This window comes from Tamandua tetradactyla, chromosome 2 (assembly GCF_023851605.1).
Source record: "Tamandua tetradactyla isolate mTamTet1 chromosome 2, mTamTet1.pri, whole genome shotgun sequence".
In the NCBI taxonomy this organism is placed as follows: domain Eukaryota; kingdom Metazoa; phylum Chordata; class Mammalia; order Pilosa; family Myrmecophagidae; genus Tamandua; species Tamandua tetradactyla.
In genome coordinates this window covers 52,141,095-52,167,042 of record NC_135328.1, presented here as the reverse complement: position 1 = coordinate 52,167,042, position 25,948 = coordinate 52,141,095, and the positions used below count along the sequence as shown (strand labels likewise).

The window sequence follows — 25,948 nt, the reverse complement described above, 5'->3', positions numbered from 1 at the left end:
AAGAGGCGGAGGCAGCTGGGGGGGCGGGGGGAGGGCACTCAAGTGTAGGGCACAGCACAGGCATGTGAGAGGGGTGAGGGATGGGGGCGTTTGGGGAAGTGAAGGGGGGACATGGGGCTGGGTAAAGGAGAGGCGAGCATCATGGGCAGCTTGGGGGGAATTTATTCCAAGCACATGCTGGCAGGGACAGGGATGGCAATCTAGGAACATGAAGGCATATTTCTGGAGCAAAGACAGGTGTTCTTCCTCCAGCCAGGTGATGAACTTAAAAAGCATGTGAGGCCGCCAGACTACAGCCTATACCTCCCTTTCTCTCCCTCTCTCACCCCCATCTCTCTCTCTCACTCTTTCTCTCTCTCTTTCTTTCTCTCTCTCTCTCTCTCTCACACACACACACACACAGAGACACACACCAGCAGGGGCCTCGACAGCAGGCCTAGCAGCCTGGGAGCCAGACCTCCAGTCTTTGCAAGAAGGAAGGTCTCCGGGAGGCCCAGTCTCTGGCTGACCTTGACCGCGGTGAGCTGGCTGGAGAGCGTTTCCCCTTCTCGGCAGCTCCACTGAGGCTGGCTGGAGCTCCCCGCGGAGGAGCCTCTGCACCGGAGACTGAGCAGGGCCTGGGAAGATGCCCGAGGCTCCTCAGGCACAGGGCTCCCAGCGCCCACTCAGGCAAGTCCCCCCAGGGAGAAGGAGGCCACCCGTCCCTAATCACCTTCATCACGGTGACCACCTCGGCAGCTGGCCCTGCTGCAGGGGCCTTGCTGTCCCAGCTCATTTAATCCCCACCACAGTCCTTGGCAGTAAGCACTGCTTATTCCCTCTGTAGAAAGGAGGAAACTGAGGATCAGAGAGAGAAAATATTTTGCCCAAAATCCCAGAGCCAATCTCTGATGGGGGCTGGATTTGAACCCCTGTCTCGTCTCACTGACTAGCCTTTGTCCCCTCCACCAATTGCCAGCCAATTTCCAAAACCATCATTAAATTCAGCAAAATCACATTCAAAGCCTCCTTAATTCAGAGTTTCTGAGCAGCGAGAGATACTCTTGGCACCAAATGTGGAGGGAAACAGGGTTTACTGAATAAATGAATTGCATAGGCAAAATTGATGGGGAACAGTTAACTTGGGAGAACAGACTATTGAAAAACCTTAGGCTTGTGTGTGAGAATTCACACAATAAGTGCGCCAGTCACCAAAGCAGCCCGTGCTTCAGCGGTGGGCCCCAGTTCCTCACAGGGAGTGCTAGGGCTGGGCAGCACCCGACCCTGTTGGACAAAGAACCTGTGTTCAATTTCCAGCTGTGTGACCTGGGGCCAGATGCAGCCCGTCTCTGAGCCTCAGTTTCTCATGGAAAACGTAGGGAACAGCGTCTTCCCCACAGAGCTGTTGTGAGAGCTGATGTGTATAAAGACTTAGCGTGAGACTTGGCACGCAGTAGATGCCCAGGAAGTCACGGCTGTTTTGCAATAAGTAAAAAGCACCTCTTGAATCAAACAGCCTGCCTCTCGGTCAGCTGTATTATCCAGCCCCTGGCGTGTGGCAGCTTCTCTGCTGAGGACTAGGCATATCGCAGTCACCTAGACAGACAAGGTCTTACCTGCAGGGGCTTCTAGTCTAGTAATAGGGCTTGCCCAGCAAGGAGACAAAGAATGATGGGAAGTAGTATGGTTTCCAGATTAAATACCGGATGCCCAGTTACATCTGAATTTGAGATAGACGAAAAACTTTTTAGTATATGTATAACCCATTCAACTAATGGGCCATACTTATACTAAAAAGTTATTTGTTGTTCATCTGAAATTCAAATGTAACTGAACATGCTGTGTTTTTAATTGCTAAATCTGGCAAGCCTATGCAGCAGGTCTTTCGGTACTTAGCATAGCTACCTGGCGCCTTTTACCTCAGACCCTCCTCTGAGTCACCAGGTCCTGTGGGCTCAGGGGTAAACAGGGGGACATGATAATCACACAGGGTGGTCTGGGGAGGCCCCTCAGACAAGGTGAGCTTTGAGCTCAGACCTGAAGCCTGGAAAGGAAGAGAAAAGATGTCATACCCCACGAAAGCTGTGGAGTGGGTGAGGAGAGGCAGAGAGCCACTTGCCTGGAGGGGAGAGCATGGGGGGCTTCATGGAGGAGGCAGAATTGAGCCAGGCCTTGAAGTTTGAGCACAGGTTAGCTGGACAGAGAGGAGGTGGTGCTGAGGGACTCTGGTTTGGGTAGACGATGGTTTTCCCTCACCTCCCCCTGGTAACTCGGGCAGTGGGTACCTGAGATATTAAGGAACCTACTTGGGCACCACCTCTTATAAGGGCCCTTAGTACATGGGGAAACACACACAGTAAAATGCTGAGTGATGAATACAAATACAAAACAGACAGCAACTCTGGTGTTGTAGGGGTTGAATGAGACTATTTGATCTAACGTATAGCAAGCATTCGAAAAATGTGGGATAAACTGAATCATGCTATTCAGAGATAAACTCGGGGGAAGTAGAGGCAACTCCAAGGTGTTCTTCCTATTGTTTTGAGGGTATTTTATTGAATGAATGAATGAACGAACAGATGTGAGGCTAACATGACTTCATCCAGAAACCACTTGTCTCAGACTCAGAAGGTAATAAAATAATCAGTGAAGACAAAACCTGCCTCCTGGTCCCTGACGGGTGCCAGCGCTCTTGAACCCATGATAATTAGTGTGTTTGCGAGTTTCCTGCTCTCTCCTGAGCCTGCTGGGTCTGCAAGGCCTCCTGCCAAGCTCGGCAGGAGAGATCCCCTGCTCAGTGCTTCCCACACCCCGGCCCCTGGATCCTCTGCCCACTGGACTGGCAGAGAATGTAAAATCCTGGCTCCCTGGAGGCCGAGGGCTGGAGCTGGGGACTCTGGGAGACACTGACAGAATGGAAGTCTTGCCTCACCACTCTCTGTGTGTCCTTGGGCAAATAGCTTCATCTCTCTGGGCCGCAGTGTCCCTGTACGGGGATGAGATTATAATGATGCCATTCTTCATTCATTCACAAAGATTTGGGGAGAAACTGTTCCATGCCGGGCACCGTGCCTTGGGACCCCTGGCTCACATTTCCACTCCGAGGTGCCAGCTGATAAATGGGGGCATAAGCCCACAAGATAATCCCATCAGATGGTCTGGGGAGGCCCCTCCAACAGGGGAGCTCAGCCCTAAAGCCTGGGAAGGAAGAGAAAAGATAAGATCCCTCCCTTAGAGGCTGATGCGAGGAACGTATCCAGCAATAACTCCTACTTTATTAAAAGACCCCCTACCCAATCGTCAACTATCATGCTTAAAAGGCCCCTATCGATCTCTCCAACTGTTAAAGCATTTTATTATTAATAATCACACACAGGTTATATTAATTGACGTTTACTATGTGCCACACTCCAGGCTAAGAAAACCGAGGCCCTGAGGGGTCAATAGCACAAAAGCCAACTCAGCCACATGCTGAGACTTGGACCTGGGTGCTGGCACCTTTTGGGACTTCTTCTAAAGGGGGTTGGGGGTTGGGGTGCAGACCGGAGACCTAGGCAAAGCCCCTTCCGGCCCACTCCCGCCCCTACCAGATCCCTGGGCGCCTCTGGACACCTGCACCCACCCCTTCTGTTGACAGATGGAGAAGCTGAGGCCTCAGGAGATGCAGTGCAGAGTCTAGTTTCCTGACTCCTCCTGCAGTGCTCTTTCCACCCACCGGGCCATGACTCAGACCCCCTCCCTCCCTTCTCTACTGCTGTTACGTAACCTGCTGCCCCCTCCTCAATGCATTGCCAGACCCAGGACAGGAAGGAACTGGGGTGCATGGGGGGAGGGCCGGGGGGGCCATCAGGGCCACTCGAGAGAACCAGAGCAGAGGGCTCCACTGTGGAGCCCAGCAGCAGCCTCTCCCTCCATGTCCCCCGCCTCCACGTGGCAGGCTCCAGTGCAGTGGAATAATGCAAGGTGTCATTGTGTCCCCAAGGTAGTGCTGGCAGCATTATTTATAACCCCCAGACTTCTGGGAGTGGCGACCAAGAGGCAGCAATAGGAGGGGTCAAAGGAGAGCCAGCAGACCTGATGGGGGAGGGGGGGGATGCAGAGCCCTTGGAGGTGTTTCAGACTCACCCAGTGACCTAGGCAGCTGCGCCTTCCAAGGTTAGTACCCCTCTCCCAAACTCCGGGCCCCTTTCTGTCCCAGGACCCCAACAACACCAACACACTCCTGTTTCTCCACACCCTTCCCTTTCTAAGTGACTAGGACTAAATAACCAGAAGTGACACGAGAGCCATTAGTCCCCTCACAACATGAAAGGGAAGTTAAGCAGAATCGCGTCTGGGCTCCTTTTCCTTGACTCACTGGCTGTGTGACCTTAGGAAGGTCGCTTGCCCTCTCTGAGCTTCGGTTTCTTCTCCTGTGGAATGGGGTAACATTAGTTTTCACCTTGCAGGGCCCTGGTGAGGGTCCTGGAAGATGCTGTGGAGAAGGTACTTGGCACAGACCTGCCGTCAGCACCCAGCACCAAGTGCCCATACCCAGGGGCTTATGAGCATTGCCCCCGTGCCAGGCCCCCTTCAGGCACCCGGGGGTCAGATGGATGCTTTCATGCTGTGCCCGTTTGTTTACATATTGCTTCCTCCTGTCAAGGCTTCAGGCAGCCTGGAGGATGGGGAGGACATGGTCTCTGCCCCGAGTCCCAGCTGGGGACACTGCAGCTGTCTGTGTGCCTGTCTTGTGTAGCCAGCGGTTTTCAAAGCGCGGTCCTTGCCAGCAGCATCAGCGACGCCAGGGAGCTTGTTAGAAATGTGAATTCTCACACCCCGCCCCAGACCTACTGAATCAGAAACTCGGGGGGTGCAGGCAACAGCGTGTTTTAGCAAGCCCTCCGGTGGCTGCGGTGCACACTCAAGTTTGAGAACCACTGGGGTAAGACCAGGAGGTGGTGGAGGGTGGAAAACTCCCCTTCTTCCCTCCCCCCAACACCCACTTCTAGAACAGAATCTTGCTCTCTACCAGCTGATGAGCTAAATGCTTGGCTATAACCCCTAAATAGAGCTCCTCGTCCACTGGTCAAAAATCCGAGGGTCCAGTTTGCTCCTAGTGTGACACCCCCACCCCCAAGCATCCGCATCAGTACCACTGGGGAGCCAAACAAAATGCAAGAATCCTGGGTCCCACCCCAGGCCAGACCGACGAGTAGTGTGACTCTAAAACAGGCGCAGGAATTTGCATTTGTTCCCCTCCTTCCCTGATTCCAAGGCACCCAGAAGGCTGAGAACAGTGTAGAAAGATGATGGGGTACTGGGAAAGCCAGGCACTGAGAGAGAGAGAGCTGAAAGAAAAGAAAAGAACCGAGTCTTCAGCACCTGGAGAAAGGTGCTGGGTGCCTTTCCAGACTCAACAGAAACAAGGGGCTTCCTGGTGGGGACCCTGGGGGAAGATAATTCCCGAGAAGCATCACCCTTGGCAGTTCATCCATGGGTAGATACCATTTGACGGGCTAAAATAAGGCAAGGATGAAATGTTATGAAAAAATAATATTTCCTGCTCTATCCACAGTGGAAACTTAGAAAATAAGTGACTGGCGCCAACGACAGTTGCATTAAAGGTGCCTGAAGCTATGTGACCCCTCGCTCCAGCCTGCCCCTTCCTCCCACCCCTCATTTAATTCTAGATACCTTTCCTTCTGTCAGTGGCAAGTTAGTGGGCTTCAAAGTTACTATGTCACCAGATGGCAGGGGCAGGGAGTGGGTCCCACAGCACCTTTGGGTGGAGAAGAAAGGCAAGCACTGCCAAGCCCCGGGGGTGCAGCAGGACGGAGAGGAGCTGGGCCTTTCCCGTTCCCCGCCGAGCTGAGGAGTCCTCCCGGGAGGCACTGATCAGGGCACCACCAGCGCCCCAGGCCGCCTCACCCTGCACCAGGACCCCACCCTGGGCTGGGACAGGCCTGGGAGGGACGGCCAGAAGAACCCCCAACCCAATCCCATTGTCCTGCAGAGGACATGCCCTCCCCGCCTCCGAGGACGCCCAGGGCACATGGAGATTATCATGGATCGGGATCTCAGGGGGGCAAGAGGCCGGGAACCCAAAAGGGAAGCCTGCAGGGATAAAGGGCTGGGATGCCGTGGTCGGGCAGGCGTCCTTTGGGACAGGAGGTGGGACATTTTCAGGAAAGCTGCCTCAAAAGCCAACATGTGCCCCCTGATGTCCATTTTCACCTGGGCCCCAGAGGAGGCCTCTTAGGGGGGCAACAAGCTTGCGGGGGGCAGGTGGGGGTTCAGGGAAGCACTGGGGTCCAAGCCCCGTGTGCCATGTGCACTAACATCGGCACTTTCCTTTTCCAGGTGAGCAAACTTAAGAAAATAAGTATTAAATGTGTCTGCTGATGAATGAATTACAAATGAGTGACACTCCACCTACGGATCTGTCCACCCTCCAGGTACCACCTTCACCGGGTCCTACTCTACCTGTATATCTCCACCCATCTATTATTTGCTTAATATTTTCTTTAAACGAATTCACTATTTTTTACCTAAATAAATATATTTATAAGGCAACTTCATATGACTACAGCAAGTGGAAAACTAAGATCACCTGGTATAAATAGCAGGTAAAAGTAAAAATAAATACAATTGAAATTAAAATGTTATTAAGTCCTAGCTGGTTATTGTTGCCTGCCAACAGCTCTTTGTTATAAAAAGCTCTTCTTTGGGAACTCCTCCTCGGGCCTGTGGCAAACCAGAAGGATGGAGAGAATCAGAGAGAGAGCCAGCTTCGTGCCTGGTGAGTCTCTGTGGCCCTTAAGATCACCTGCCACCTGCATCTGCCCGCCCCAAACTTAGGATACCCTGATTTAGTGACCAGTGGGAACATCTCCAGGTGAGCAAAACAGGGAATGGAGCGTGCAGTGATGTAGGGATGAGACTTGACGCTGGCAGGTGCTATTATTACCTCATAGGATGAGGGAGGTACTACAGTGACCCCCCTGTGACAGATGAGGGGCACAGAAGCCGGAAGAGGTGGGACTGGCCCAGGGTCACCTGCCAGAAGTCGGCAGCTGCAGCCCTCTGCTCGCCTGCATGGCCAGCCTGTTCTCTACCAACACCCCAAGCTTTTGCACGAGCTCCCTACCCACCCATTGTGATGCCCCGCCCTGCCCTCACCTGGCTCCCCTTGCCCAGCCCTGCCCCCATAGAGGCCCCTCCTCCAGCCTCTGCCAGGAGCTGTGCAGGGAGGAGTGGAGGTGTCTGCAGGGTTCTCTGAAAGCAGGGCAGGGCTTGACCATCACGCCCACCCCCCCTCACGCCCCACGCTGCAGCCCACAGCCTTGGCCCAGAGGTGAAAAGAAGGGGTGACCGCACCCCAAATCCTCACCAACAGCCTCCTCAATTTCAAAGTGAAGCAGGTGAGTCGGATCACAAACATCCCACATGCTAATGATTTCTTTTATGAAAAATGCAATTATAAGTCTCAGAAAGACATGTGTGAATTAAAACGGGCAGTCGTGAAGAAGGAGGGAAGCAGCTCGAGAGGGTGCCAAGGCAGTCCCTGAACGGGTCTCTAGGTGGGAGGTCAGCAAGGAACAGAGGTGACTCCCACACCCCACCCCACCCCCGCAGTGACAGGCAGCTGTTTGTTTCCACAAAACGGCAGCTGCGGAAAGACACTCTGTGCTGGATGGCCCTGCCAGGGGCCGCAGACAGGCTGGTGGCATCTGTCACAGGTGGCAAACCTGTCACTCAGCCCAAGGACAGCCCGAAGGGGTCCCTGCGTGCCAGTGGTGCCAGGGAGGCTTCTGTCCACACAAGCCGGGGCTGGCTCCTGAAGCTGGTGACTTCCTGACATGCACCCCACAACTTTCCCTGTTCCCCTCGAAAGTCAGGAGAGGGGCCTGCACACCCTCAGCCAGGGGCAGCCTTCTCACTTGCTCTTTGTGAGACCCTAGAGCACCCCCCTCCTGACAGCACATGATGAGCCCTGGGAAGGGGATAAAGGGATCAAAGCGAGGTTCATAAACAGTAAGTTCCACTGGGGCCTGGGGCTCTCCCATCTCAGTCAGGGCGAAGGGCCTGCCCTCGGAAGCAGCATTAATTAGGAGGTGAGACCCAGCCCTTTGCAGCCCTCTCTCCATGCGGGAGCAGCCTGGAGTGGGGACTCTGGAAGCAAAGGCCAGGGCTGTGGGAAGACAGGGCAGGCCCCACAGACTCCTCACCAGGCACATGCGCACCTGAGAAACACACAGTCCCAGAATCTCATCCCAGGGTCCTCCAACCCATCCTGCTCTGGTCCCAGGAGCAGGAAAAGCAGGAGGGGCAGCCTCTGGGCATCCCACACCCCTCAGTTCTCCTGGCTCAGATCAGCCTCAGATCAGCCCCACATCATCCAAGCGGCCACATTCAGCCAACAGAAACAGGCGCCTCCTTCCGGAAGGGCTTTCTCATTGTTCCAGGGCAGACCCCCTAAACTCCAAGAGCAGTCATCAATAAAACACACGCTGGAGAGCATCCTCCCGGAACATCAAAATGATATGGTGCTAACAAGGAGAAAGGAGAGAGTGGTAGGCAGAAGAAGTGCTTCAGTGCTATCCAGACCTGGGTTCAAATTTCAGTACCTCCCACCCCCACCCCAAGCCAGCTGCATGGCTCTGGACAAGTGCCTTCACTTCTCTGAGCCTTGCTTTCCTCGTCTGCAAAACAGGCATGATAATACTACCATCGATAATATCAGGCTTTCTGGGAATTTTCATACATGTGTACAGAAAGTGAGTGATGCCTGAGACATATAAAAAGTTGTATAGGCGTTGGTCATAATTATTATTGGATTTCACATAGAGAAAAGTATCGGCAGTTGTTAAACATATAAAAGATCTTAAGTGAAAAAACTTAAAACTGAAGCATTTCCATGCATTAAATCAATTTAGTCTATGATTTGGAACAGATCCCTGCAGTCCTATTTCAGCTTAGCTCCTAGAACACTGGCCCTGTCTGTAAGCCTTGCTAAGGTCTTTTGTCCATTTCTCTCTCATCCTGACACTGCCAGCTTGCCCTCCCTCACTTAGACGCTGACCCTTGCCTCCTTACTGGGCTCGCTCTCACATCCTCCCTGGTGTCCTTCTTGTTGGACCTCAGTTTCCTCACCTGTTAAAGAGGCCGGATAGAAGCGCCATCTGCTAGGGCTGTCGTGAAGATGGACCAGGATGGTGTGCCTGGGACCCAGCAGCTTCTCACTAAGGGCGCCCCACTCCCCCGCCCCCAGTCTGCAGGCCCAGCCAGAGAGGTACTGATCCCTCAGCTTCTAGCAGCCCAGAGCAGTGGGGAGTTTGCACAATCATCCTGGACCACAGCTCTGGAGAGAACCCCCTGGCAGAAGTGCCCATCCACTCTTTGGAGTCCCCTGAGCAGCACCCTAAGCAGGTGAGCCTGTTCCCCGTTGCTGATACAAAGCAGTTTGGCCCTGTTGCAAAGAGCTGGGGACATGGATCCAGAAGGGTGGGTGCAAAGCAAAATGGGGATGATGGGAAACCGGGACTCAAGACTAAAGACCATATGATGGTTCACTTCTGACAAGAATTCTTCCAGAAATGGGGACACTCTTCCAAAACAGGAATTAATGGGTGAATGCTGCCCAGGAGGGCACCAGAAGATTCCAGTTTTAAGCCCCATTGTGACCCCTGCAATGGAACCTTCAAGGGCATAACTGACTTTAAATGGTATAATGGTGTCCAACGTGAGAGGCCAGTTCTGTAGATCTTGAGGGAAGAGGATGCTCCATTGGCACCCTGCGTCCTGGCACATGTTGGGAGTTTGAATCCCTGTATCAGCATCCTCAGTCTGGGACAAACAGCCTGCCCATCCTCAGAGCAGAGATGTGGAGCTCGAGGCCCCTGCTCCCGGCTTCCAGCACTTTGTGCATATTTGTTTTCCAGCACTTAGTTGGCTTGAATTGGGATACAGCCAGAGTGGGGACCCGGCTTCTGCTCCCATATATCCCTGCTGGGGGAGGCGAAGGGGAGGCCCGGGTCTCACCTCTCCGCCATAGCTGGGGGGAGACCCCCCGTGGGCCCAGCCCCCGAGAGGGTGACCAAGATGACATGAAGAGAGTCACACGGGTCTATAGGCACCACAGAAACTTGGTCCTGGCTACACCCCTCTGCTGAGGAGAGTTGGCAACCAGAGCAAACAGCTCCTGAGAGAAGGGAGGCCCGTGGGCAGGTGCAGGCCCAGGCAGGTGCAGACACGTGGCACTTGGGCTGTGCCCCTGTGTGCAGAGTGGAGCCGCCGCGGGAAGGTGTGGTGGTCATCCGTCCGTCCGTCCATGCATTCGTCAGATAGGTCCCGATACATGGCCTCCAGGCCAGTCACCAGGTGCGGGGCTCACGACGTGGTCAGCCAGGTGATGGGGAGCCTAGACCCCGCAGGGAAGCCCTGCTAGGCTGCGGCAAGGACTTTGGATCTTCCTCTGCGCAATGAGAAGCCACCCGAGGATTCTGAGCCGACGAGAGACATGATTTGACTTGCATTTTAAAAAGGATCATTTTGGCTTCTCTGTGGAGAATACACTGAAGGGGGACAAGGGCGAAGGAGGGAGACAGTCAGGAAACCGCTGTGATAAAAACAGGAGCAAGGCTGATCCAGGGTGGCATGGGAGAGCTGCAGAGGGAGCCGGGCTCGGGATGGGTGCTGAAGGTAGAGCTGACGAGATCTGCTGGTTTGGATGTGGATGTGAGAGAAAGAGAGGAAAAGAACCACCTCAAGAGTTTTAACCTGAGAAAGTGAAAGAATGGAGTTTCCACTTAGTATGGGAAGAGTAGTCTTCAGCATTAGGTTCAGGGAAGAGGCAGGATTTGGTTTAGGCTGTGTTACGTTTGGGAAGCCATGAGCCGTTCCTCCAGAGATGTTGGCGAAGCAGCCAGATGCACACGCCTGGAATTCAGGGGAGGGGGGCAGGCTGAGGCAGGAACCTGGAAGGTGTCACTGCAGGCTGGTACTCAGCCCCGTGAAGTGGAGAGGACCTTCTGGGGAGAGGATGGGCGGACAGGAGAAGAGGGGTCGGAATGAAGCCAGGGGTAGCTTCAGGGTAACAGGGAGAGGAGGAGCAAGCAGCAAAGGGCGCTGGATGGAAAGGGGCAGCTGGAGAGAGGGGAGGAGAAAGTGGAAAAAGGTGTCCTGGAGGCAGAGAGAAAGTGTTTGGAGACAGAGGGAGTGATCGGCTGTGGCCATGCTACTGTCAGGTGGAGTAAAGTAGGGACCGATGTTTAACATCTGGGTTAGCAATGGGGTGAGCAGAGCCGACCTAGATAAGAGCCGAAAGGGTGGAGCCGCGGGGGGCCGAGCCTGACTGCAGAGGGTTCGGGAGATAATGGGAGGAGGGAGGGTGAGAGGAAGAGCATGGAGGCAACCCTTGCAAGGAAATATGACAGAAAGGGACCCAAGAAATGAGAAAAGCTGGAGGGACCTTACAATACGGGAAACATTACAGCATGTTGCTGCACAAGAATGAAGACTATCGAAGTGGGGGACAGCTGGTGACACAGGAAGGACAGGCAAGGTGAGAGGGAAGGCGATGGCCACAGAGGCCTGACTTGGCCCCGCATGGGAGAAGAGACGGATTGATATGCTGCAAAAGGAGAGATGGCCAAGGGGATGGGTACAGTGCAGGGATTGGTGGGTATGCAGCTGGGAGACCTGGAAATCCTCTGATTGCTTCTGGTTTTTTCAGTGAAGTAAGAAGCAACTTGGTCATTTGAAAGTGAGGGCTAGAGACTGGGGACCAGGGTGCTGGAGGTTTGAGGAGGAGGGAAGAGAAGGCATGAGGTCCTTGTCTAGGAGAGAGGGGCAGTGAGCTGACCAGGGGGACGCAGAGGGTTGCCAGGCAGCACAAAGGGTTTAACTTAAGGTCAAGGTCATGAGGCGAAACCAGTCATGTTGCTGGGTGATTTTTTCCAGCTGGGTTCTGCTGCTTGGGTGCTGGAGCACAACAGACAGTACTCTGGGCCTGGATTTCACTGGTGAGTGTGAGGAGGGAGAGGGCAGGGTGGGTGAGTGAGAATGCAACAGAACAAGGGGGACCTTAGATCATACTTCAAGAAAGGAGAGAAGTGAGGTAGGGGAGGGTAAAAGGGCAAGGAAAATGTGGAGTTTGCAGGGGGCAAAGATTGCAGGGGGCAAAGAATTAATGGAGTCGAGATTGCAGAAGAGGTACATGAAAAGACAGAAAGTGGTGGTCATAAAATGGAATGCTTGAAATGGAGCCCACGGTGGGGGGAGGGGGCAAAGCCAAAATCCAAGGGTGGCCATGGAAGTGGCAGTTGAGGGTGGCAGCTGGCAAGATCTTTGGAGGCGAGGATTACAGGGAACTGAGAGGCGGCCGGATGAGGGAAGGATGAAGACAGGGAGAGCCCTGGAGCAGCCCCATTCATCACAGTGGTCTCTGCTGGCACAGGGAAGTTTTCCTGGGTCCTGGCTCCAGAGATGGAACAGGGGCTTCCTAAGGCCTCAGCATGGACCATCCTTTGCCCACCGAGAAAAGGGCATCCCTCGATGGCGGCTTCTGGCAAAGGCAACTGTCAAAGTTCATTGGCAAACACTGTCTCATTTGGTGAAATGAGGACATGCTAGGTGGAGGGGACAGCGTGAGGGAAGCAAAGATGTTGGAAGCTGGTGGGGATGGGAACAGCAAGGCAAGTGGCAAGTTTGGCTGAAGGACAGAAATGTAATTAGAGATTAGGCTGGGACTGCGGCTGGGTGAGGGTGGACCCAGTGCCTCTGCTGCCATGAGAGGAGCCTGAATATAGTGCAAGAGGCAAAGGGGCACTACTGGAGGGTTTGAGCAGCAAAGCAATAGGGCCCTGAGAAGAACCCTGCTTACTCTTGGGGTGAGGGGTGTGGGATGGCAGGAGAGGAAGAGTGGCAGGTTGGGAAAACGGATAGGAGATGCTGAGCACGACCCAGGAGAGACAGAGGGCACTGCAGAGTAGCTCCCACCACCATCGCCACCGACCGCTTTGAAGCCTTGCCGTGGGCCCAGCTCAGGCCCAGCGAGCCCTCTACATCTATCATCTCAGCGACTCCCCACAATAGCACATGGAGACCCATTTTATAGATGAGGAAACTGGGGCTCAGAGAGTGTGAGTAACTTGACGAAGTTTTCAAAGTCAATAAGCAGCAAAACTCATTGCTAATAGACTCTCATCTGTTTTCCGTAATTCCATGAGCATTTATTGAGTGCCTACTGTTTGCCAGGTCCCACCTTAGGGTCTGTTTGGCACCAAATTCATTGCTCTTTACAGCTCAAGTAGTGGCCAACCTCCAAGATGCACTAAGACAAATTACTAGGATGCATGAAGGTAACTCACCAGAGCATAGAGAAATTGGAGAACGGCTGGCTAAGCCACTTGAGCTATGTTAGTGCATGCATACTCACCCTACCCAGAATCCTCCGGGCCTGGGAGGGCTGATTGCAAACGTAAGAGGGGAGGGAGGAGTGCCAGGAAATTACAGACCAGTTTTCCCTCTTCATCAGACAAGCTGATCAACATCGAATCCTAATGATGGGAGTCTATAAAAAAGGACGGTTTGAGGAAGGCTTCAATCACACACAACTGCAATTTTTGTAGGTTAAAAACGGTCAAATGTTGGCAATTTCACATGGTTCAACCTAAGACAAAATGCTATCAAGTCGCTTTCCACTGATCTGTTTTTATTGATCCAACACTTTGGGAGTTTCTCCCAAGTGTCAGCAGTGGGGACACAGAGGGGAACAAAACAGACACGGTTCCAGTCCTCATGGAACCTGCAGTCTGCTGAAGGTCACAAGGGAAGTGGAAGACCCTTTCATAAGGAGGCGGGGAAGCTGAGGGTCAGGCTTGAGGTTACTGAGGGCAGAAGAAACTCCTGGATAGGTTTGGAGCATCCAAGGACATTCAGGTTGGTGCCCGTGACCCCAGGATGTGTCCTAAGGAGACCAAAAGCCTCACAGAGTACCACACAGCATGGGCGCCATGCCAACATGGCAAGGCTGCCACAGGATGGAAATGGCTGAGGGATCCCAGAGAGGTGAGAATGAGGACCATCTCACTGAGATCTTCACAGCACCTTGAGGGGAGGAAGCCAGCTGATGAGATGATCCAGGATGGAAAGAGACTTGACTCTAAGATGTGAAGGTCACGGAGGATGGAGCAAAGCAAGGTCAACAGTCATCACCAGGAAGTGCCAACCTTATGCTCAGGGATCAGTCCAAACCATACCAACCACCCTTGAGCAGATACAGTGAGAGCAAGTAGGACAAGAATCGCCTTCCCCAACCCCTTTAGGCCACACGACCTCCTCCTCTCAGCCAGACACCGTCTACAAAAGGAAAGGGAAGGGGAGAGACCCCTTGAATGCTGAGAAGCCACCCTTACAAGGAGTTTGGACTTTGAATTAACCAAATATTTTCCTGAAAGAGGCTGTTTTTCAAAGGAAGAGACCGATCTTCAGTTTTATCACTCCTATTTCCCCCACCATCAATATCTCAGCAGCAAAGGAGCATCAGGGCACAGTGAGATCAATTCTAGAAAATCAAGTTTCTTGCACACCTTAGTCCAAAAATGTACACTTCATCCCACTATACGAATTTTTACAAATAGTCTCTGTGGAACTGAACCACATCTTTAGGCACAGATAGAGGAAAGTCTCAGAGGCAAGTAACTGGGGTGAGGCAAAAAAGTACATCTCCAGGTAGGATAATCTGATTTATCATGAGGATGTTCACTGGGGCATGATTTATAAAAGCAAAACGTTGGAAGCAACCTAAATATTCAATCACATGGGATGGATAAATATTATCATGGACTATCATGCAACCATTAAAATCATACTGTCAAAGATAACAATATGAGGGAAAGACTGACAAAATGCTAAGCAAAAATAATAAATCAACCTAAAAACAGATTGAAAACAATACCATACCTTCAGTATGCTTCTGATCTTTATTTGATGTTACTGTACCACGCTGCTTTAATAAACAGCTCCAGCGTTCACTGGCTTAATACAAGAACAGTTTACTTTACCCTCAAGACACTATCAAATTTGGAGCATCATGGGACGGGATAGAGAGGTCTCAATTCCACTGGGTCATTCTGGAACCCAAGCTCCTTCCAGTTAGTGACATGGCTGCCCCCTAGAGTCTTGGAGTCTTTCACGGGATTCTTCCCATACAGTGAGGCAGGCAAGGGAAGATCTGAAGAGGGAAGAGCATGGAGAATCAGTGGAAGACTTTATAGGCCCAGCCCAGAAGTGGATGACATCACTTCCTCCCTCCTTCCATTGGCCAGAACTCAGTCACATGCCCCCTACCTGCAAGGGATGCTGGGAAACGTCCTCTAGCTGTGTGCCGGAGGAGACGGGAAATAGAATTTGCTGCACGCTTGCCATCGTAGCTACCGCCACTAATGTGCATAAGAAAAATACTACCAAGAAATCACCCATTGTAACAGTAATTATTGTGGGGTGATTATAAGCATTTAACATTTTTTCTTATTTATGTACTTTGAATTTTCCAAATTTTCTGAGGTAAATATTTAGCTTTACAGAAAGAAAATAAATGTTATTTAATAATCTACAAAATAGTCTCCAGGTTTCCTCAGGAATTAGGGCAAGCGTACTTGGTGGTCAGGCTTGTGGGGTCAGACTTATGTCGTCACCTTCCTAATTCTAAAAGCCCCCCTATCTGTAAAATGGAAGATAAAACCATGTGCCAAATAGAGGTGTAGGGAGAAGTAAATGAGAAAAGGTGTGAAGCAGCGTTAGCACATAGTAAGCCCAGGAACGGCAGACAGAAGCTGTTAGTATTCACAGCAGTCAGACTACCTCCTCTTGGTCTATTCACACCTCTCTCCAAGGCTAGCGTTCTGCGCCTTCTCCTTTCTCCTCAGACCATCGCCATCTCCTCCAGCTCTCTTTCGACGGGTGACTGTGTTTACTCTTTCAGAGGAGCAGAATAGTAAGGAAAATATCCAGGAGCCGCCACCACCGCTCCTATCCCCGGGTTCCTGGGCTGGGCACTCTACCCCACCCCCACCTCTGACTTCGAGAGAGGGACACACAAGCTCCCAAGTCAACCTTCCCTTGGGCACCAGATTCCATCTCCTCCCCTCAAGGACATGCTCTAGCCATCCTCTCCTCTCTGCCCGGTGCCGTCAAATTTCCCCTCCCTGCTGGATAATTATCACGGGCCTACAAACGTGCTGTAATTTCTCCTGCCTGTTACAAAACCTCTTGGCGGCACATCTCCCTCCAGCTACCACACCATTTCTCTGCTCTTCTTTATTACAAAATTTTCTCGAGTTATCTACCTGCTGCATCAGCTTCCTCTTCTCCTCTTCTCCCAGAACGCACTCCAGACAGGTTTTCATGCCCTCCGCTCCACCAGCATTGCTCTGGTCAAGGTCACCGGTAACCTCCCTGTGGCTAACCCAGTGTTTAATCTCTGGTCAGTCTCTTCCTTGACCCACAGTAGCCCTTGATATTGGCCATCACTCCCCCTGCTTGATAGGCTTTCACACATTTCACTCCTTCCTCCTGAAGACAGACCACCCATTGTTCTGATTTCCCTCCTACCTCATGGCCACTCCTCCGCAACCTCTTTTGCTGGTCCCTCCTCCTGTCTATGACCTCTTAACATTGGAATGACCAAGATTCAGTTCTTGGGCTTTTTCTCTTTTCCTTCCTTTCCTCAGTGATCTCATCTGGTCTCATGGCTTTTGGTACCACTTATACAATCACGGATCCCACACTCATGTCCCCACCCAATCCTCTTCTCTGAGCTCCAGACTCATCTTGCCAGTCGCCTGCCTGGTTGTCTGATAGGCCTCTCAAATGTAACAAACCTGAATCCAAATTTTCTGTTCTTTCCCCAAAACTTCTTTCCCATCTCAGTGAAGGCTTCTCATCCAGCAAGTAACCCAAGCCCAAATCTCTGGAATCATCCTTGACTCCACCTTTGCTCATAAACTCCCATCCAAAATATCAGCAAATCCTGGCAGCTCTACCTTCATAATAGATACCAAACCCTTCTCCTTCTCCTCTATCCCTTCCACCCTGGCTGTCTTCTTACTTTAGCTGGTCTCCCTGCTTCTGCCTTCCCCACCACCTGCAGTCTACCGGGTTCACAGCACAGTAGCCAGAGGGATCCTTTTAAAATGTAAATCAGATTATGCTCTGCTAAAATCCTCCAACGGCTTCCCAACTCTCTTCTGGTAAAAGCCAAAGTTCCTAAGTGACTGAGAAGGCCCCACACAGTCCTCTCCTCCCTAATGTCCTGAAGTCATGGCCCACCATATTTCCCCTCACTTTTACCTCTCTAGCCCAAGGGGGCTACCTTGCTTCCCTCAAGTCCTACCTCAGAGCTTTTGCACTTACTGTTCCCTGCCAGGAACACTCTTCCCCCAGATAGCTGCATAATTTGCCATTCACCACCACTCCCCCTCACTAAGTCTTTGCTCAAATGTCACCTTTACAATGAAGTCCCCAGCTCCCTTATTTAACGTAGATCACCTTCCCAGCATTTCCTCTGCCTCTCCCCCAATTTCTTTTTCTCCACAGTATCTATCTTCTCTAATAAAGTGTATAATGTACTTGTTTGTTTTTCTTTTTTTGCATATTATCTGTCTCTCTCCACTAAAACATGTCCCAAGATGGTGGGAATTTTTGTCTCTTTTTTTTGCGTATGGGATCTCCATGCCTAAAACAGGGCCTGGCATTGAGTTGTGCCTAGTAGTATTTATTGAATGAATGAATGAACGGATTTTCTGATTAAGGTCCATATTTTCTACTCTAGAAGGGAGTTGGATAAGATGGGGGAGCAGGGGTCTCCCTTTCATGCTTGAAGCTTGAATTTAGAGTTTTTCCCATAGGACTTAGAGTCAGTCACTTCAGAGCCCACTGAACTGATTTCCGATGAGGGCTGGAGAGGAAGTCTGTTCAGGATTGTTGCCTGCCTCTCCATGCAATTTCTGAAGCTACCTGCTCAGGTCTGTGGTCCCTAGTCCATCCCAGATGCCCCCTCACTTGCTGGACTGAACAAGGCATCCCCCAGCCTAAGCTCAAGCCCCTGTAATTACTCCCTGGACTAATTTTGGCCCTTTCCCAATTCCATTTCACATGCCTTTCTCAATCCCAGCCTGACATCACCACTTACCAGTCATATGATCTTGATTACAGCTTTTCCATGCCTCAATGTGTTCATCTGTAAAACAGAGAAACAATGGCCCCTACCTCATAAGGTTGTTCCAAGATGTAAATGAGATTTGACTATCTGTGCTCAGTACAATGCCTCAAATTTAGTGATCACTCACTAAGTGTCACCTAGTTTTTAAGTTATCATTATGGGTGCTATCCATAATGCTTACCTTTCTACATCTATCACTTATGGATATTCCATTAAGGCTTTTTAATAGTTTGATTTATTAGTAATACTGGTGACCACAATGGCCCAGTTCCTGTTTACTAAGCACTTCCTATGTGTCAAGCCCTCCGCTTGCACCACCCAGCATCTCCTAAAGCACTCCAGACTGCCTGCTTTTCCTGTGTGTGTTCTTCCTTCAAGAGCCTTACTTTGGACTTACCATTCTTCTTTTTTTCCCTTATCCCCAACATCAAGGATGTCAACTAAACCACCTCCTAGGGCTGGGATTTTCAAGCAGCCTCCCCTGGGCTCAACCTGTGGAAATGTTGGAGACACAGGAAATATGAAGCTTCCCCTGAGATCCAAAAAGTTATGTGTACTTTGGGGTAAAGGATTTGTACCCAGAATTACCAAGCAACAATTCAAGCCAAAGTAAATTGATAAAATTTACCCTGGAGGCAGTGGGGTGTCCTGTTGGTGGTTCCATCAGAGGTCAAGCCTGCCTCTGCCAGGATGGCAGGCAAAGATTCATACCCTGGGACCTGAAAACTCTTCTCCTCCCTCCCCCTCTTCTTCCTGCATGGGAGTTAAATGCTTCTGAAAATATCAGAGGGTGAAGATGGGACTGGAGACCTGACCCAGAACCTTTTGCTGAGGCACTGACTGCAGAGGCACCAGGCAGAGGCACTGATTCTGAAGATGTCCGAGGCTGCAGGTGAAACCACAGACAACCAGAAAGAGCCCTGCAGACCTTGTCTGCCCTCCTAAATTTACAGAGGGAAAACTGAGGCCCGAGGGAAATGAAGTGACTTCTCCAAGGTCAGAGAAAGTCAGTGACAGGATGAGACCCCAACACATGTCTCCTGGCCTCCCGTCCAACCCTCTGTCCATGGTAGCACCTAGAGGGTACATCATGTAGAGCAAAAAGCAGAGCTCTGGAGGAAACCTTATTTTCATGGTGGCCAAGGCACTGTGCTAAAGACTTTCCAACATCACTTTCTTGATTCCTCACACAGTATGGGGAGGATGATATTATCATCCCCAGTTGTTAAAAGAGGAAGGTCAATGATGTGCAGCAATTTCCCCACAGTCACACAGCAGTAAGGAGCAGAGCCCATTTATGAGTCCAAACTCCTAACACGTCCCTATGCCATACCTTGGCATTAGAAGCCAACTGGTTTTTTTTTTTTAACATGGTCTGCAAAAAAAGGGAGTCCATCTTTGTCATTAAGGCTGTTTTCAGAATGAATGAGGATGCATGTGGCCTAACCCATGGGAGGTGCTCAGGACACAGCAAACATGCAAAGGGCAGCCAATCCCCAAGAAGTTCAACAAACATGAAGAACTTTTCCTTTACCTTTGAAACATGAGCCTCCTGTCTACATAAGTTGGTTGGAAGGGTGCAGAGAGGGGAAAAGATGACAATAGGCTAGCAGAACAGTGAAGAAAAGGAAACAGGAACTGAGAGGATAAGTAGAGGCCATGGGGTAAATGCATCCAGGAAGTGGCTTCCGAGGGGCCAGGCCAGCCACAGAGCTCCCTGCTTGTGGAGAAGCCACCTCCTCAATGAATGCCAAGGGTCCATGGCAACCGTGTCCTTCTACTAACTCCCACTATCCTTCCAAACAGGGGCTGGAACCACCAAGCCACTTTCCTGGCCCTGAAGTTCCTAGAAAGTCTCTCCTTGGTTAACCTCACAAGCCTGAAGGTTCTCCTCTAAAAACTGGGGATGTGGATAACAGGTCATATCTCCTAAGTCAGTTGTTGATCACACACATGTAAAACTCTTAGAAGATCCCTGATGCAAGCAGCCTTCAGTGTGAGCTGCCGTTGTTGTTATTATTCTACCCCAACAGCCAGAAATGGAGCAAATTCCCTTGTGAGCCATGAGAAACTTTATCCTTTTCTTTCCCAAACAGCCCAGCTGCTCTCTTCACCACCTCCCAGACCAAGTCCTTGAATTTAATTCAATTGCATTCACCAAGCACCTGCCATGAGACAAACGAGACCCAGTGCCCACCCCACCCCCCGGGCTTATGGGGAGATGAAGAGGCAGACTTGAGTTTGGATGTCTTCAAGTTCACCTGGTCAGCAGTAAGCACATTTAGGTTCTGGGGAAGCACAGAGATGGGGCCCTTAATTAGGCCTAAGAATCAGGGAAGGTTTTCTGGAGGAGATGAATAAAGATGGAAAGGACGCCCTAGAGAGCAGGGACCACCTAGGCAAAAGTTGGGAGGTTTCAAATGCATGGGTTATACAGAGAATCAGAAGTGATTTAGTATTAGGAGAACAAAAGTGTGAAGCAGGGAGAGGGACAGGTGGGCCTGGAGGAGCTAATGGGGGACAGGGTAAGTAAGTGCGAGGAAGTAGGTCCAGGGTCTGTGTGGTCAAATGTAGAGAGTCTGGACTCTCCCTTGCAGGTGACCGAGGCCATGTAAGTGCCAGTGTCTATATTTTAGAGCCCCCTGGGGCTGTGGATAGGATGGAGGCAAGAGAGATGAGGACAGTAGACAGGTGGCTACTGTGGATGTTGTTGAAAAGATGGAGGAGCCAGAAAGGGAGTTGCAGGGGGAATGGAGAGGAGGGGCTGGATTGCAAAAAAGGAAAATTACCAGAAGATAAAATTGTCAAGACTGTGGTGGTAGTCAGTATAATGCCCCCCTGACAAAGATTTCCACATGCTAATCCCTGGAACCTATGAATAGGTTACGTCACAGGGCAGGGGAGAGTTAAGGCTGCAGATGGAATCAAAGTTGCCAATCAGATAGGGAGACAGGAAGAGCATTCTGAATTATCCAGTTGGGCCCAACTTAAACGTGGAAAAGGGAAACCAAAGAGTCATCATCAGAGTGATATGATGTGAGAAAGACTTAACCAACCATTGCTGGCTTTGAAGATGGAGGAAGGAGCTATGAGCCAAGGACTACAGGTAACCTCTAGAAACTGGAAAAGGCAAGGACACAGATTCTCCCCTCGAGTCTCCAGAAAGGCATGCAGCCCTGCTGACACTTTGATTTTGGCCCAGTGAGATCCATGTCAGACTTCTGACCTCCAAAACCGTAAGGTAATAACTTCATTTTAAGCCACTAAATTCGTGGTAATTTGCTACAAAACCCATAGGAAACTGATACATTGGTGATGCAGGTGGAGGCTGGGATTAGGGGTCGGAAGGGCATGTGACGTGGTGACTGGGAGGTTGGCAATGGCACCAATGATAAGAGGCCACAGGAGGGCAAAAAGATGGAACAGGAGGAGTCCCCATCTCCCTTGTGTACCTTATCTACCACAATTTAATGGGAACCGCCCAGCACTGGGCGCGGAGCTCAGTGATCCCCAGTGAAGGAATGGGGGCATTTAGTGGTGCAGGAGCCGGCGCAGGATGAATAAAATGAATGGCAAGAGCACAACTCCTTGAGTCTCATTTTTCAAGTATGGGAACAACGATGCTTGTTAAGCTTTTGCTTCCAGAACAAGCCAGAGAAACAGAATTTAAACCTTCAGGCCTGAGGTCCAGGTGGAGTTAGAAGGCCAGGGCCAGGAGGCATAAGGAGGGACACTGGGCTCTCAGGGCATAAGAGATGCCTGATACCTAATTTTTTTCTTGGAGGAGGGAGAGGAGGTAGAAACTGGCTGGAATTATCACCCGCATCATTTCCTCCCTTCTACCCCAGAGAGAGAGCGAGCCAGCGAGCAGGAGAAGCGTGGGGCTCATCCCCGCTTGGGCCGCGCTGGCCCCTCCGCCTGGCTTCGTTCCCCGCCTTCCGGGCCCTTTGTCTCTGCTCCCGCTCTGCCGCGCACATGGTCGCCTGTCAAATTCCAGGCAGCTCCCGGGAACACGTGTCGGGAAGCCGGCAGTTTTGCAGTCCCCGCGTAACCATGGAAACGACAGCCAATTGGAGGCCCGCGCTGCCCACTGGGGCGGGGCCAAGCGCTCCCCGGAGCGGGCGGGGCCGGGAGGGCGCAGGGCGGGGCCGAGGAAGCAGAACCCGCCCCGCCCCCCGCAGGCCGCAGCACCTCGCAGTGGGCTCCCGGGACCCACCTGGCTGAAGTGCCCAAGACCGCCACGGGGCCATTATCTGTAGCGCGTATTGTCGGTATTGAAAACGTTTCCCTGAAGCTCCTGGGATTTTCTCTACCTGTGATGCACAAGGTTCAGAGTGAAAAATCTGGAGTCAAGCAGCTCTGGTTCAGATCCCTGGAGCAAAACTTATCGGCCGCGTGACTTGTGCAAGTGAAGAACCTTTCTGTTCCTCAGTTCCTTCACCTGATAAATGGGTGGCTGTGAGGCTCGAGCGAGATAGGCAGCGATTTAACCAGGCTCTGCTGGTTAAATAACAGAGACCCTTCTGACTGAGCCCCTTGTCCTGCCTCTCGGGAGAAAAAGTCCCTATTGCGGGATGAAGAATCCACCCTCTCAGCTGGGGCGGGGGGTGGGATGGTTCTAGGATGCTGGCTTCTGACTCACTTGTCCAAGGCTGTTTCTAACCCCAGCCTCAGATGCCTTAGCAAAATGGGAAACCACACTCCCATTGGGATCTGGCCTGAGGGGACACAGAGCTGTGCACCTCTGTCGGGGGCAGGAAGAAAGATTTAGTGCCAAAAGCTGGGCACCAGGAAACGGGGTTCTGGGGCTGCTGCTGACCAGCAGCTGGGTGACCCACACAACCATTTTTACTCCTCTGGGCAAAAGCATCTTGTAAAACGGTGAGGATTGTATCTGCCAACTTCCCACTCAGCAGGGTGGAGAATCTGAAACAAGGAAATGGATTCACAAAAAAAACTCTGTTTTATTTCCAAGTAAGCCTGGGAGAGTGCAGTGTACAGCAGAAGTGGATGGCACGCTGCGCGGGGGTGCTTCATGACTTAGGGGCCAGGCTGTCTCTTGCCTGACTTCCCCAGGGCCTGGTGCAGGGACTGGGACAGGAGCTTCAATTAGCCAGATTTTTTCTTTTGCTTTTATGAAGAAGTTGAAAATGTATTCATTCATTCACTCAGCAAAGTTTTCTGTGGGTCTGCTGTGCACCAAGCACTGTGCTGTGTTACTAGGGCTACAGAGGTGGACAAAACACAGTCCCTGCCCTGAAAGAGGTCAATGTCTGGCCGGGGAGACAAACACTAAAGAAAAAAGCTTGCAAACAAATATGTGGCCACAAATATTCATAAAAGCTCTGAAAGGAAGGCTCAGGGAGCCATGAATATGAAGGAAGAAAAGGTGAGGCTGGGGAAGGAGATGGCAGAGCAGATTGAGCTGGAGCCAGCGTTGTAAGGAGTAGAGGGAAAATATTCCAGGCAAAGGGAACAGCATCTGGGGAGCCCTAAATCCAGAAGGAGCTTGGCGCCTTCCGCAAAAAGAGAGAGACTGTGTGGTCCAGAGACCAGTGAGAAGAAGAGTCGGCAGGGGCCAAGTCAGGCAAGATCCTACTAGGAATCTTGACATTAGAAAATGGCCATAAAATAGGTTCTTGAAGATTTAGATGAATACACTACTCTTGTTTTTTGAATTTATCCCCAGGATTCAGCCAACATTCAATCTGGGCTCATTCACCTTCTACCTCTTCCAGACCAAAGGTATGGATTGATCCAGAATCAGAAGTCAATTTCATTATTACTTATTATGCTCCACTGACTAATATAGAAAAGGAGACACAAATGTATTAGAAGATCTTTGACACAAAGTTTAGAATTAAGATTAGGATTGGAGTTGGGGTTAGGGTTGGGTTAGGATTGTGTTTGGGGTTAGAATTGACATTAGGGCTGGTGTTGGAGTTAGGGGTAGAGATGGGGGGTTAAATTAGACTTGGACTTGGTATTGGTGTTCGAGTTAGGTTTGGGTTTAGGGTTAGATTGGGATTAGGATTGGGTTTAGTATTGGTGTTAGAGGTATGGTTGGAGATGGGAATTCCAAGCTCCATGAATCTACTTTTATCACTCATGCCCAACAGATATAGGTGCCCAACTGATATGTTTTTAATGAATAAATAACTATGGTTCATTATTAACCAGAAAAACAAAGTTACCAAGTAACCTCATTTCTCTCAATGTTCTTTATGTTTGTCTGGGTCCTAAGCGTGAACAAGGCTGGTAAAACTCACTTGTGCACTGGAAGTTTTATATCCTTTCTCTACGAAGTTCAACTAAAAATCAGACCAAGGTAGAAAACAAGAGTGAAATAACCTATGCATGTCAAATGGGTGACCAAGGAAGGAGAGCAGGAAGCCCAGGAGACAAAATACCTCTGACCAGTCAAGGGTTGGCGATGGTCCAAACAAGGTCATGGGCCGGGAGAGCAGGGTGGTCGAAGGAATCAGGCCAAGCTGGAAAGCGGAGTTTAGGTGAAGAGGTTGGGAGAGAAAGGTGAAGAGGTGAGTCATAAAGCTAAAGAGTGGGGCAGATAGTAGATCCTGGAAGGCCTTGGAAGCCATGCCAGTACAACCCTAGTTACTCCTGGGACCCAAGTGGCCTCTCTGCAGAGTCTCATTAATAGAAGCACAGGACAATAATCAAACATTACTTCCAGGGATTGCCAATATTTTCTGTGTCTTGCAAAGACTATTTAGTAGGGTCCAATTTATGCCCCACACTTTTTCCTCCAAGGCTTTTGTAGCGTGTTTACTTGCAGACCCTCTGTACTTGGCTTCCTGCCCTCTCCCTGCTTGTTCAGTTCTTCCTTAAACAGCTCTGTTTACCGTTGGTGACTTCAGTCTTTGTTTCCTTTCTGTCTTCTCCACCTCATAGAGTACCCCCCCCAACAAAGGACAGCCCATCCCTGCCCCTTACCCATCCCTTGCACATCCCTGCCCCTTACCTCCTGCTTTTCTTCCTCTCTCCACCCAGCCTCTCAGGAGCCTCACGAACAGTCCTGGGACCAGGCTGGGGAAGATAGAGCTGTCTCCCCTTAGAGGGTAGGATAGAAAGAATTGCTGAACAGACAAGGACAAGCTTCTCTTTTGTGACACCTAAGTGAAGTGGGAACATTCCCAGGTCTTGTCCCTGTTAGAATAAGATTGCACCATCTCTGGTGGCCAGTGAGGAGCCATGGGAGGACTTTGAGCCACAGAATAAAGCAGTCAGGTTTGGGAGCTCCTTAAGAGCAGGGCTCTGTGTGTTCAGTGGGTGATCTTCCACCAGTACCTAGAAGATGCTGATTAAACACGTAAACTCAAGAGGTCAGTGGTGAATGAATGACTGAGTTATTGAGCTTCATGAACATTTTTGGATTTTCATGCAGGGCTCAAGAATCCTGAGATGACTGAATTCTCCCACAGTCTCTCCAAGTCCTTGTTCTTCATCTTTGTGCCACTCAGCCAGGGGTCTGCCAATGATGATCTCCAGACTTAAAGGGTGCAGTGGAGGGGTGACCAGAGTCCCCCACCCACACAGCAGGGCACCTGGACTAGCCCTACCAGTCTGCTAGGAATGGCCTATGCCCCCCTGGGCAAGACCCGCGGTGCACAGGAAACCTCTCAGTGCTTTGGCTCTGGCTATAATTCTGGTTTCCAGCAACACCTAAAAATAGCTTCAAGGACACACAGAGGTTGGAAAGGGGGGAGTCCTGGTCTCTCATCACTCCCTCTCCAAGAGCGCCAT

The 25,948-nt window shown here is 51.0% G+C and overlaps 1 long non-coding RNA gene across 1 annotated transcript; it reads right to left on the bottom strand.

Annotated features, from left to right (window-relative positions):
- Positions 1-436: 436 nt before the first annotated feature.
- Positions 437-7,076, bottom strand: LOC143671837 (uncharacterized). The gene is made up of 4 exons (XR_013169635.1): positions 6,929-7,076; positions 2,912-3,177; positions 713-820; positions 437-617 (listed from the first exon to the last, which is right to left on the bottom strand). It is a non-coding gene; the product is annotated as an uncharacterized LOC143671837 (long non-coding RNA).
- Between the last annotated feature and the right edge of the window lie 18,872 nt (positions 7,077-25,948).